The sequence below is a fragment of the Petaurus breviceps genome, unplaced genomic scaffold (genome assembly GCF_028583685.1).
Source record: "Petaurus breviceps papuanus isolate PSGF00001 unplaced genomic scaffold, PetGlider_PUasm1.0 90897, whole genome shotgun sequence".
Taxonomy (NCBI): Eukaryota; Metazoa; Chordata; class Mammalia; order Diprotodontia; family Petauridae; genus Petaurus; species Petaurus breviceps.
The window spans coordinates 4,976,553-4,989,350 of record NW_027187374.1 but is presented as its reverse complement, the minus strand read 5'-3'; the positions used below and the strand labels follow the sequence as shown (position 1 = coordinate 4,989,350).

At 36.7% G+C, this 12,798-nt stretch overlaps 1 long non-coding RNA gene across 1 annotated transcript in view; it reads right to left on the bottom strand.

Moving 5' to 3' along the window:
* The window catches only part of LOC138151323 (uncharacterized), a 47,171-nt gene that overhangs the window by 20,938 nt on the left and 13,435 nt on the right, over positions 1-12,798 (bottom strand). The window contains exons 2-4 of the long non-coding RNA XR_011165795.1: positions 10,237-10,344; positions 5,152-5,348; positions 3,845-3,908 (exon numbers count right to left, since the gene is read on the bottom strand). This is a non-coding gene — a long non-coding RNA (uncharacterized lncRNA). The remainder of the gene's footprint in view (positions 1-3,844; positions 3,909-5,151; positions 5,349-10,236; positions 10,345-12,798) is intronic.

The window sequence follows — 12,798 nt, the reverse complement described above, 5'->3', positions numbered from 1 at the left end:
TCTCTCTCTCTCTCTCTCTCTCTCTCTCTCTCTCTCTCTCTCTCCCCTTTCATCCCATCCCTCCTCAGCAGTGTTTTGTTTCTGACCACATGACCACAGCCTCCCTCAATTTGCCCTCCCTTCTATCAGTCCTTCTCTTTTTCTTGTGCCCCTCTGCTCTTACTTCCCTAGAGGGTAAGATAGATTTCTGTACCCAACTGAGTTGTGTGTTGTTATTCCCTCTTTGAAACAATTCTGATAAGAGTAAGGTTCAAGTGATGCTCACCCCTTGCCTTCTTTCCCTTCACTGTAATAGGTCTTTCGTGCCTTTTCATGTGATATACCCCATTCTGTTTTTCCCTTTCCTCTTCTCCCAAACCTCTTTATCACCCCTTAATATTTTTTATATCATCCCATCAAAGTCAACTTATACCTGTATCCTCTGTCTATGTACACTCCTTCTAACTGCCCTAATAGTGATACAGTCTCATCTTCTCTTTTTTTTTTTTTTGCCTTTTGGAGGGCAATTGGGGTTAAGTAACTTGCCCAAGGTTACACAGCTAGTTTTTTTGTGTGGGTATTAAGTGTCTGAGGCCAGAACCAAACTCAGGTCCCCTGACTCCATGGCCAGCACTTTCCTTTACTCACTGTGCCACCTAGCCTCCCCTTTCTGTTAACTTTTTTATACTTATCTTGAGTCTTGTATTTGAAAATCAAATTTTCTTTTTAGTTCTGTTCTTTTCATCAGGAATATTTTAAAGTCCTCTATTTCATTAAATATTCATTTTTCCCCTGAAGAATTTTGCTCATTTTCACTGGGTAGATTATTCTTGGTTGTAATCCAAGCTCCTTTGATTTCTGGAATATCATATTCCAAGCCCTCTGACTCTTTAATGTAGAAGCTGTTAAATCCCATGGAATCCTAACTGTGACTCCATGATGCTCGATTGGTTTCTTTCTGGCTTTCTCCTTAACCTGAGAGTTCTGAAATTTGGCTATTATATTCTTAGAAGTTTTCATTTAGGGATCTCTTTCAGGAGGTGATCAGTGGATTCTAATAGTTTCTACTTCACCCTCTGCTACTAGGCTTCAGGGCAATTTTCCTTGATAATTTCTTTAAAGATGTCATACAAGCTCTCTTTGTTTTCAGGGAGTCCAATAATTCTTCAATAATCTCCCCTGGATCTATTTTTCAGATCAGCTGTTTTCTCAATGAGATAATTCTTGTTTTCTTCTATTTTCTTCATTATTTTGATTTTGTTCAATTAATTCTTTTTTTTTTTTTTTTTTTTTGCCTTTTGGAGAGCATTTGGGGTTAAGTAACTTGCCCAAGGCTGCATGGCTAGTTTTTTGGATTTGTGTGGGTGTGTGTGTGTGGGTGTGGGTGTCAAGTATCTTGAGGCTGAAACTGAACTCAGGTCCTCCTGACTCTGGGGCCAGTGCTTTACTCACTGTGCCACCGAGCCGCCCCATTGTTCAATTAATTCTTCATGTCTTATAGAGTCATTAGCTTCCACTTGCCCATTTCTAATTTTTAAGTAATTATTTTCTTCAGTTACTTTTGTATTATTTGGTCAATTGTATTTTTTTTTTTTTTTGGAGTGGGGAAGGCAGGGCAATTGGGGTTAAGTGACTTGCCCAAGGTCACTCATCTAGTAAGTGTTAAATGTCTGAGGCCAGATTTGAACTCAGGTCCTCCTGACTCTATTCACTGCATATTCACTCTATTCACTGCATTGGTGCTCTATTCACTGCACCACCTAGCCACCACTGTCAATTCTATTTTTAAGGAGTTGTTTTCTTCAGTGAATTTTTTGTACATTTTTTCCACTTTTTTATGCTTCCTTTACCAAGGTTTTGACTTTTTTTCATGATTCTCTTGCAGGACTCTTTTCTTTTCCAGTTTTTCTTCTACATCTTTTAATTTTTAAAATCCTTTACAAGCTCTTCGGGGAGTTCTATTTGGGTCTGAGACCAATTCATATTTCTTTTTGAGGACTCAGGTAGATGTTTTGCCACAACTGTCCTCTTCTGAGTTTGTGTTTTGATCTTCCCTGTCACCATAATACCTTTCTATGGTCAGGGTTTTTATTTGCTTTGCTTTGCTTTTTTTGTTCATTTTCCAGTCTATTTCATGAATTTTTAAAGTGGAGCTCTGCTCCTAGGATACAGGGTGCTCTGTCCCAAGCTTCTTGTGCTGAGGTCCAGGGGCATGGCCACTGCCCTACAACATTGGGATCTCTAGGCTTGTAAACCCTCTTGCTGAGCCAGGCCCTCTAGGTCTGATGGCTCACCTGCTGTTCCAGGACTTCCAGGCTTGGCTTCTCACCTGGTCTGCTGTGTCACTGTGCCAGGGCTAAGGAGATCTTTCCTGGGACTAGGGGCCTCCCCCTGGTTTTCCCAGACTCTGCCTAAATTGGGCTGTGTTCCCCTTTTACCTGAATAAGATAGACCTTTCCTTCAATCCTTCTAAGTTATCTTGGACCAGAAAACAGTTTCACCCCATCTTTTTTCTGGGTTCTGCTGCTCCAGAATTTGTTTTGAGTCATGGTTTAAAATTGTTTGGAGGGAAATATGGGAAAGCTCAGGTAAGTTCCTGCCTTTTCTCTGCCATCTTGTCTCCACCTCTATAAAGCTTTTAAGGAACAGTTAGTACTCATACTACATAAATTATTCTCAAAAACTGAGGAAAAAAGCACCGAACCAAAATACTTTTATAAGACTAATAAAGTCCTAGTACCTAAATCAGGGAAAGATAAAATACAGGGAGAAAGTTATAGACCAATATCATTTATGAATATTGACTTAAGTTTTAAACAGAATCCTGTCAATCAGATTATCCAAGAAATCATTCATTGTTACCAAGTAGGATTTATGCCAGGGATGCAAGGATGATTCAACATTAGTAAAATAATCAACATAATTAATCATATTAAAAATCAAAACATTCAAAACTACATGATTATCTCAATAGTTGCAGAAACAGCCTTTGATAAAGTACAATATTCTTTCATGTAAAAAATCCTCCGAAGTATAGGCATAGATGGACTTTTTTTTAAATATAAATAAGCGTTTATCTAAAACCAAAAGCCAGCATCATATGCAATGAGGATACACTAGAATATTTACCAATAAATATGAGGGTGAAGCAAGGATGTCCACTCTCCCCACTATTATCTAACATAGCTCTGGAAATGCTAGCACATATGAAGTGAGGACCTTGAGTTGCAAGGCCTTGTCATTGTGTGCAGCTTGAAGGGAGGCAGAAGAGACATCTCTAGCTTTTCTCTCTTCTCCAAGGGAGACTCATTCCTGTCAAGAGAGAAAGTAATATATTGGGGCCAGAGGCCACCATTCTGCTCCTCAGAGAGAGGAGGTACTAGGTTAGAAGTATATCTATCTGCTCCCTTAAATATTGTTCATCTAGAGGATGTGATTGGGTTCAAGGTAACTTTTGATTGCTTTGCAATTTCTGGAGGAAAGGAAACCTCCAAGTTCCATATCTAAGGTATCCCTTTCCCACCTAATGTCATTTCCACAATGAACACACATAGCAAATATCAAAGAAGTCCATTTATCCAAATGATAGCAAAACAGAAATCAGAGAAAGCATACATAAGAGACTACATACGAGACAAAAAGGAATAAAAGAGGTCTCTCGCTAGGAACGAGATAACAGCTAAACTAAGAAAGATTGTCCAGGATCCCAGCTACCCAATGGGAAACTCCCCAAAGAAAAGAGTACCATGCCAAAGGCTTTGGCATACAATAGCAATAACCCTAAGATAAGAGAAATAAATTAAATGTATAAAAATACATAGAGTGGATAAAACTATCCCTATTTTTTGATAATAAGATGACTTACTTGGAAAATCCTAGGGAATCAGCAAAGATACTGAGACAATTAGTAAATTCAGCAAAGTTGTAGGCTACAAAATAAATCATCAAAAATCAACTGCAGTTCTATATAATGATAACAAAAGTCAAGAAGCAATAATAAAAATGGAAATCCCTTCCCAAATAACTACATGATGCCTAAAATATCTGGGGATTGACCTACTAAAGCATGCAAAAGACTAGTGTAGATTCAATTACAAAGTATTCCTTAAAGAAATAAAGAACAACTCAATTAGTTGGTATATTCAGGGTCCATACCTGGGCCATGTCAATATAATAAAAATGACAAAACTATCAAAATTAACTTAAATTTTTACACTTATACCAATTAAATTACTAAAGCAATTTTTATAGAACTTGATAAAATAATAATAAAATTCATTTGGAAAAACAAAAGATCTAGAATATTAAGGAAAATTGTGATAAGAAGTATGGAGAAAGGGAGACTAGCACTTCCAGACTTCAAACTATTTTATTATTCAAGGTCATTAAAATCATCTGGTAGTGCTTTAAAAAATAGAGAGAACAATCAATAGAATAAACTACAAAAGAGAGAGTCAAAAACAATAGATGTCAATAACCCAGTGTTTGATAAAGTGGAAAACATAAATTACTAGGGAAAAAAAACTCTTTATGTGATAAGAAAAAACTGGGAAAATTGGAAAGCAGCTGGCAGAAATTAGTCTTTGACCACACCTTACATCATATTCCAGAAAACATTCTAAATCAATACATGACCTTAATATTAAAGATCATATTGTGAAAAATTAGAAGAGAAATAGATCATATACTTTTCACAGACATGGATAGTAGATGTTTTTTAACCAAACAAGAGATAAACAATTACAACAGATAATTTTGATTAAATGAAACTGAAAAGCTGTACACAGACAAAATAAGCACATGTAAAATAAAAAGAAAAGTGATCAAATTGAGGGGAAAAAAACCTTCATATCAAATATCTCTGATAAAGTTTTAAATCTAAGATGTCTAAATAGCTAACATTATCTATTGATGTATAGATATCAATACAAAATGCTCTGGCATTCAAAGTCCTTTATAACCTAGGTCCCCCTATTCCCCCTATTTCCTTTTCTTCTTTGCAACATCTCTGGAATATGCCCCCCTCTCTCCTCTGGCACTACCACTACTTTAGGGTAGGCCCTCATTACCTAATGCCTGGATTATTATTGCAACAGCCTTCTGGTGGATTGTCCTCCCTCGGGTCCCTCCCCACTCTAATTCATCCTCCATTCAGCCACCAAAGTGATTTACCTAAAGCACAAGTCTAATCATGTTCCGATCCTACTCAGTAAACTCCAGTAGACCTATTGTAGGACACCTGGGTCTCATGGGTGAACTTTTGCCTCATTTTGCCCAGAAGTAAACTTCTCCACCATCTCTGCAACATGCTTTTTGCACTTCAGCCATCATCCTTGTGTTCCTTCTCCCCAATCCAAGGGGCCCAGGCTCTGTAAATGAGATGAAAAACAAAAATTTACTTTATCTTGCCTGAAACAATTCACTTCCTAGACATTTCTAAACATTCTACAAACACTTTATAATGCTGCTTCTATCATCTCACATGAATTTTGGACTTTGCCCCTGGAATGGGCTTTGATGGGTGACTTTTCACTGTGTGTTTACTTAGGCGAAGATTTTCTGTTACTTCCTGGCCATCTATACCATATTACTACATTTGAATATTTAATTCCCCTCTTCAAATTCCCCCTAGATTGTGTTCATTAGAATATAAGCTCCTTGAGGAACGGGACTGTCTTGCATTCTTATATTTTGGTCACATAGTAAACATTTCTCTCTATATATACTTCGAGGTGAAATACAAACTCTTCCACACCAAATATTTGACCAATTATGTTGAATATTTCCCCATCTGTGTAAAATTAATAAAAACTATATTCTGAAATTCCTCAGCATAAACTTTGGGTGCAGACAATGCAAGCAAAAGAAAGGGTGATTGATGAAGATGATGATGATGATCTCAGTCAGCCCAAAGAGTGGATCCAGTCCAAAGTATTGTACCACAGGTTATAATTTCAAATAAAAAGAAAAATTAAATAATATATTAAGCTTCTAGATCTATGCGAAAACTTATTTAAAATTGCTTTACTGTGTTATCAAATTTTCAAATATCAGTGAATGAATCGATAAAATTGGAAAGCTTAAGTATTTATGGATTAGGATACCAAAGTTTATCTGATGTGTTGTGAATTAAAGATGTTATCTATAATACTAATAATGCACAATACTAAAGTACACAATAATAGTACTGAAATAAGATTGCCACTTTCAGCAACTAAGCCTAGAAAATTCCTTTCACATGAACCTCTTAAAAATTATTTTAAAAATAACAAAATAGGGGTGGCTAGGTGGTGCAGTGAATAGAACACCAGCCTTGGAGTCAGGAGGACCTGAGTTCAAATCTGGACTCAGGCACTTAATACTTACTAGACATGTGATGTTGGGCAAGTTGCTTAACCCCAATTGCCCTGCCTTCCCACCTCCAAAAAAAAAGCAAAAAAACAAACCAAAAAATAACACAATAATTTCAATTAAATGAAAGCTAAGAAAATATTTTTAATTTATTGGACAATGAGAACTTATGATTTTTTCTGCTTTAAAATAAAATTAGTGGGGGGTTTTTAGTGTTTCAGCAAAGTTCATATACTGTATACAAGATGGTTCTGACATTAAAACATTGTATGTACTGAAACTTGTCAGTTTGTGAAAGACAGATCACAATTAATTTGGTAACATAAGAAAAGTATAACTATTTGGCAATCTAGCACACCCTGGTGGGAACAATTTTAACTACAACTGTCTAAAAGAACATTTAAAATTAAAATTCAGTTGTTGAAACAGACGTAGAATTCCATTTAATTGGAAGGTATTTAATTCAAACTCTTCAGTTTTTTTAACCTTATATGCCAGAGCTGTCAAACACCAAGGCAACAATCCCAGCTGTAGCCAGAACCCAATTAAAATGTAATTGGAAAATATTTAACAAAATAAATAAAAATGCAATAGGACATGAATCATATCAATATGCGTTTTCTAAGTCAGAATGTGGGCAGGAGTATATTATGTACTGGCCATTTCTATTTAAATTTGGCACCACCATTTAGGTTACTTCCTTTTATTTCCTGCAACAAGAAGCTGATTTTGATAGCTGCTTTTTTTTTACCTTAAAGTGATGCCTTTTTATTCCTTCACAAGAAGCACAATTAAACTAGTTCTTTAGAACACCACAGAATCTATCACTTTAAGATCAATTGCTTTTACCTGTCATAGGGATCAAATATCAAGCACTATGATGACTTCTTATCTGAATGATCAGCTATGAAAATGATGTGGAGCTACCACATTAATGTGCTATGGGCCTAACACTTAGTAAGGCTTAAGAAATTTTTTTGCAGGTTTTTTTTTGCAGTCTTTATGGTTGACTATCCTACTACTAGCTCACTTTTTTTATTCATTCTCATGCCTACTCTAAGGCAATAAAGAAATATATTCTGATATTTCCACATTAATTACTAAAATTGCAACATCTCTTTCATAATTAACTAGCTGTAGCCCCATTTATTCAATGTCATTTACAGGATGAACTAGAGAAACCACTATTCCCATATGCATTTGCTCATCTCTTTACATATCTGAACATTCCTAATCTCCAAGGTTTAAGTAGATGTAAGTGTTATAAGCTACCCTGTTTATTAACAATGTAACAAATAATAAAACAATGACATGAGGTTATTTACAATACTATCAATAGTGAGAAAGATAACACTCAAAGTCACTTTTAGGCATTGCTAAAATTGCTGACACATCCTCAATTCTGGAAATACCATCTCAACATTCAGTTCTGTCAGCATACCAACTAAAATCTGTTTTAAAGGCTCTCCTTATGATTTGGGGGGGGGGGGTTGTCTTTTTGAAAGAGGGAAGGCAGGGTAATTAGGGTTAAGTGACTTGCCCAAGGTCACACAGTTGGTAACTGTTAAGTGTCTGAGGCCAAATTTGAACTCAGGTCCTCCTATTTCCAGGGCCAGTGCTCTATTCACTGTACCACTTAGCTGCTCCCATGATTCTTTATAAGGAAAGATTCAATTTGGTTCTCTTAGTCCTTTTTGTTTGTCTTTTCTTCAGTCTTTATGGTTAACCATTTCTCCAAAATGACATTCTCCTCAGACTCCTCACAAAATGAGCTAAACTATAATGTCAAGATTCTGTTGCCTTTCAAAGATGCCTAGTCTTTCTATTGAAGAGCTAGTGTAATACTCAAAATGTCTCAACCTACTTTCATGTGATGATAAACACAAATTATTTATTCCCAAGACATGAAGAGGAAAACTCTTTTTCAAGTATGCATCAAAATAAAAATCATACAAATTAAAACTTACCCATTATACTAGTAAATAAAGTAAAACCTTAATTATAAATAGATCAATTATCTAGCAACCTCAGTTATCTAGAACTTCACACAAACCAGAAGCAAGTGTCATTCATGTGCCACATAGCCCATATGTTAAGTCCCAGGCACTGCTCTCCTAGGATGGTTTGAATATTACCTCAGGTTCTGCTGAATCAGCATGCTTTTGATGAATTAACATGTATGAACAGAGTTCCCTTCCAAGGAAGTGAAGGTTCAGAAGTGCTTTGTGGTGGAAACTCCTTCAGGGAGAAAGGAGTTACTCTTTTTCTATACCTCCTTCTCCCACCCCCATCATTTGGGGCATCTAAAAGTGACTTAGCCTTATCAATTTATCCCATCTTGTAATTCTAAGGTTTATCATAACATTGGAGACAAATTCAAAGCACAATTGAAGGAGCAGAGATATGCTCTTCAAAAAGAAATAGAAAGAATTAGATTTGAGGAAAAGGATCTTTAGCAGTAGAAATGAAAGATGGGATCCACTACTGTACTAGAGCCAGCTCATACCATCTCTCTAGAAAGCTGGTTGTTAAAATTTCAAAGCATTTATACCTCAGAAATTGGCAAACATTACAAATAAGGGCTTGATTTTGGGTTGCTGTTGTCAATTGTCTAGACTTAAGAAGTGAAAAAATTAATAATACAGATGAACTTTTTTAATGGATCATGTAAGTAGATATATGTATGTAGGTATTGTTTTTTTCTTTTTCTGGAAAGCCAGCACACTCCTGCATGTAAAGAGGAATAGGTTTTAGGAACCCAAGTGAGCAACTCAGTCAACAAGCATTTAATAAGTGCTTACTATCTGCCAGGCATTAAATTAAGAACTGAGAACAAAAAGAAAGGCAAAAACCTTCCCTGCCCTCGAAGATCTCACATTTTAATGGGGGGAGGCAACAAATAAATAAGCAGTTGCATACAAGAATTATGCAGAGCAAATGGAAAACAATATAACAAGGAAAGATACTAACAGTTCACAGAATCAGGGAAAATTTTTTACAGGAGAAGAGAATTGTGCGGAGTCAAGAAAGATGCCAAGGAAGCTAGGGGGTAGAGCATTCCAGGCAGAGATGACAGCCACTGTAAAAGTAAGGAGATGATACTCTCAGTACCCCAGGGAATCATTATAAGTACTCCCCAAAGATAGAAAGGACTTCTAGGCCCTGCAGTACCATGAGTTATATTGAATGACAGAATGTAGATATCAGCAATAGATTGGATATGAAGGGGTTAGAGAGAATGAAGAATCAAGGATGACACCTAGATATAATGGTAATGGGAATTTGAAGATCTTCTCTACTTTGAAAATGTTCCCTGCCCCTGAATGGGACAAATGTAATCACTCAGAGCTTGTGGTGGGAGGAGTTTGCTGAACTGGATAGAATAGGAAGCTGGGAGTCAGACCAGTTAGATGAGGAAGGAGAAAGAACACGGGCAAGGAGACAGCTAGGTTTGTGAGTGTTTTTTGTGGGAAGACTAAAGGATAGTGTGGCTCCCTGGTATGTTATGGTCTATTAACTTTGTTGCCATGATGGATTTGGTTTTGTGGTGCTGGGATTTGACTGTCTAGTTTTGGGCTTTGGCTTTCTGGTGTCTGAATAAATGTTTTGCTTCTGTCTTCTATATGGAGAGTCTGTTGTATTTTGTGATTCAGACCTATGCCAGCATATTCATAGTCACCATTGGTGCTGTGAATATTGTGTTGGTGCTACACTGGGTTATAAGCCTGAAGTACTAGAAGGATTTTGTTGCCTTCAAAAGTATTAGGGAAATTTGGGTTGGGGAGGTTTAGGGGGAAAAGATAATGAGTTCAGTCTTAAACATATTGAGTTTAAGATGTCTACTGGATTTCTAGTTTAAGATGTCTGAAAAAGTATTGGCAAGGTCAATAACCTTATACCACTCACCTTGTACCTGGCCTACCTGGTTTATGACATTGAGATCAAGAATAGATTTATTGATGGTGATGATGACTTTGTTCAATTCCTTGGAGTCCTCTGTAAGTTTCCTGCTTCCTTCAAAGTAAAACAAGGTTGTTGTAAGAAGAGTGAGTATAAAGAAATACTCCGGCTTCCTTTATCTCTATTGATGGAGGAAAAAATAACTTTCAAAGCCCCAGGGACCTAATACTACATGGTGTTAACTACATGGTGTGAGAAATGTTTCATGTGGACCCCTATTCCATTCCATCTTACAATAGTACAAGAATAAACCTGTACTAAAACACATTTTACATAAATCACATAGGGATAATTAGATAAGATACATTCTTATAGCAGGTCTCAAACTTTAATCCAATATCTACCACTTGTTTACCAGTTATGAAGCTCACTTGTGCAACTACAAGAATTCTGACAAAGATATCTCCATCTCATTTTGCTCAAATTCCATGTCCAAGTTTAGCACGGGTAAGAAACTCTGGTGTAATATAGAAAGTCCCCAAATTTATTTTCGTACCTCTAGACCACCCCCTCTTGTCCAATATGAGCAAGTGACCATCTTATGACCACTATGACTCTTGCCTTGCTCTTCTTACGGCCTATAGTCAGAAGAGATAGCCCATGCTTCACCCAACCCATGATGCCCTTGCTGATAGACCATTTTTTGACTGATATATCATTTTTTGCCCTCAAAAACAAGGTCTATAAATCAATGGGATTTTGTTTTTTACTTTGCCTCTCCTGAGTGTCTGGGCATCAAGCTCTATAAATACAAAGTCCTGAGGACCAGTGGACATCTCACACTGTGAGGAAGATCTGACGTCCATTTCATTAGAAGGAGCCATGGACTCTTTAATAAATTACTACTGGCTTGGAGCTCTGACTTGGTGGTTTTTCTTACATATTAAACAATTTTCAACCCTACAATGGGATACTTTGAGTAACTGTAAAAGTTTCCATTTGCTCCTGCACATAGTAGCATGCACAGATATTCCTAAACGGACCCAGAGAGATACTTAGTCTATAATACCCTTTTCCTCTATGTTCTGCCCTCCATAGGATCTCTTGATTGATCCAAATAGGGAAGTTTTAGAGGGTTGCCCCAGGCTTTAATGGGGATGAAGGTAGAATTGTGCCCTAGTACTACATAGTTTTATAAGTTGGCCCATTGCTTTCCTTCCACTCCCATGTTTCAGGAGCCATCCCCAAACTCTTAGCAGGATAGGCTGTCATTGCCCTCTACCCACCTGCCAGGCACCCTTTCATACCCACAGCTCTATCTGTGATGACCCCTACCATCTCAAATACTTACTCAATACATAGCCTACATATATATATATATATATATATATATATATATATATATAACTATGAACCCATTTTTATGGGGTTCTTCCCTGAAGCTAGAATCTATTTGTCCCCAAGACTGACTGAGCATTGGATATGGAAGATCATAGAGTGTGGGAGTGTATAAGTCCAACCTATCAAATACATTTCATTTAGGAACTTCACCCCCTTCCTTTTAAGTCCCCATGAGGGAGTTTTCTGAAACAGGAATTTGTCTTCAGGGTTCCAGTTGCAAATAACTCCCTATTTTAGTCACCTAAAAACATAAAAAGAGCATTCTTATTTGGAGATTTGAAAAAATTTAGTTGACTTTGTAAAAGTATCCACAGAGACTACCTCTAGTCTATAAAAGTCAAAGGGTAAAGTGTTTCAGCATTGGCTCCATTAATCCACACCTCAAGTTTCTAATGGACTTTCTCCCAAATCATCCCAGATTTTCTCCATTTCCACTTTTTAAAATTATTATTATGCTTGAGAAACAATCAACAATTTCATTTTAGATAACTGACAACAATGAAAATGCATGCCAAAATTTCTAGGTTGCAGACAAAAAGGGGCTTTAAAAGTTAAATCTTTTAGACATTTTCTGGGTTTATTGCTTTGGGGCAGGAATTCACCAAGATTAGATGACAGTTGGGTGGAGTCCTGCCCAAGATCAAGCAGCACATTCCCCTAGGATTAGGACAATCACTTCTATCAGCCATGCCCTTAAGAAATTCACTAACCTACAGACACTAGTCCCTCAGTGAGGAAATAAAAAAACCTGGATTTATTTAATAATGGATTATTGGTGTAATATAAAATAATCATATCTATCCTTTACCTTGGTTTCTAGCAGTCTCAGCCTATACCATACTCTAATTGCCTCTTGAGCTCCTATTCCTCATTGAATCACCACTCAGGATCTCTTGTCCATCTACAAATAAACTCTCCTAAATTGGAAGGAACATCTTTGTCTATCTGAGACTAAGTCTCCCAGAAATTCATGCAGCTAGAAAATGAAGATTTTCTCCACCCACAGGAATTTGCCAAGCATCTGCTATAATTGGTTTTCTAATTTTCACCTAGTTGACTTCAGAATTTAAATCCCTAAAATGCAAGTACAGAACCTGATGAACAAGATGGAAGAGTAAACATTTTCTCCAATTTTCACAACCTCTCAGAACTCTCCCAAATAAGAAG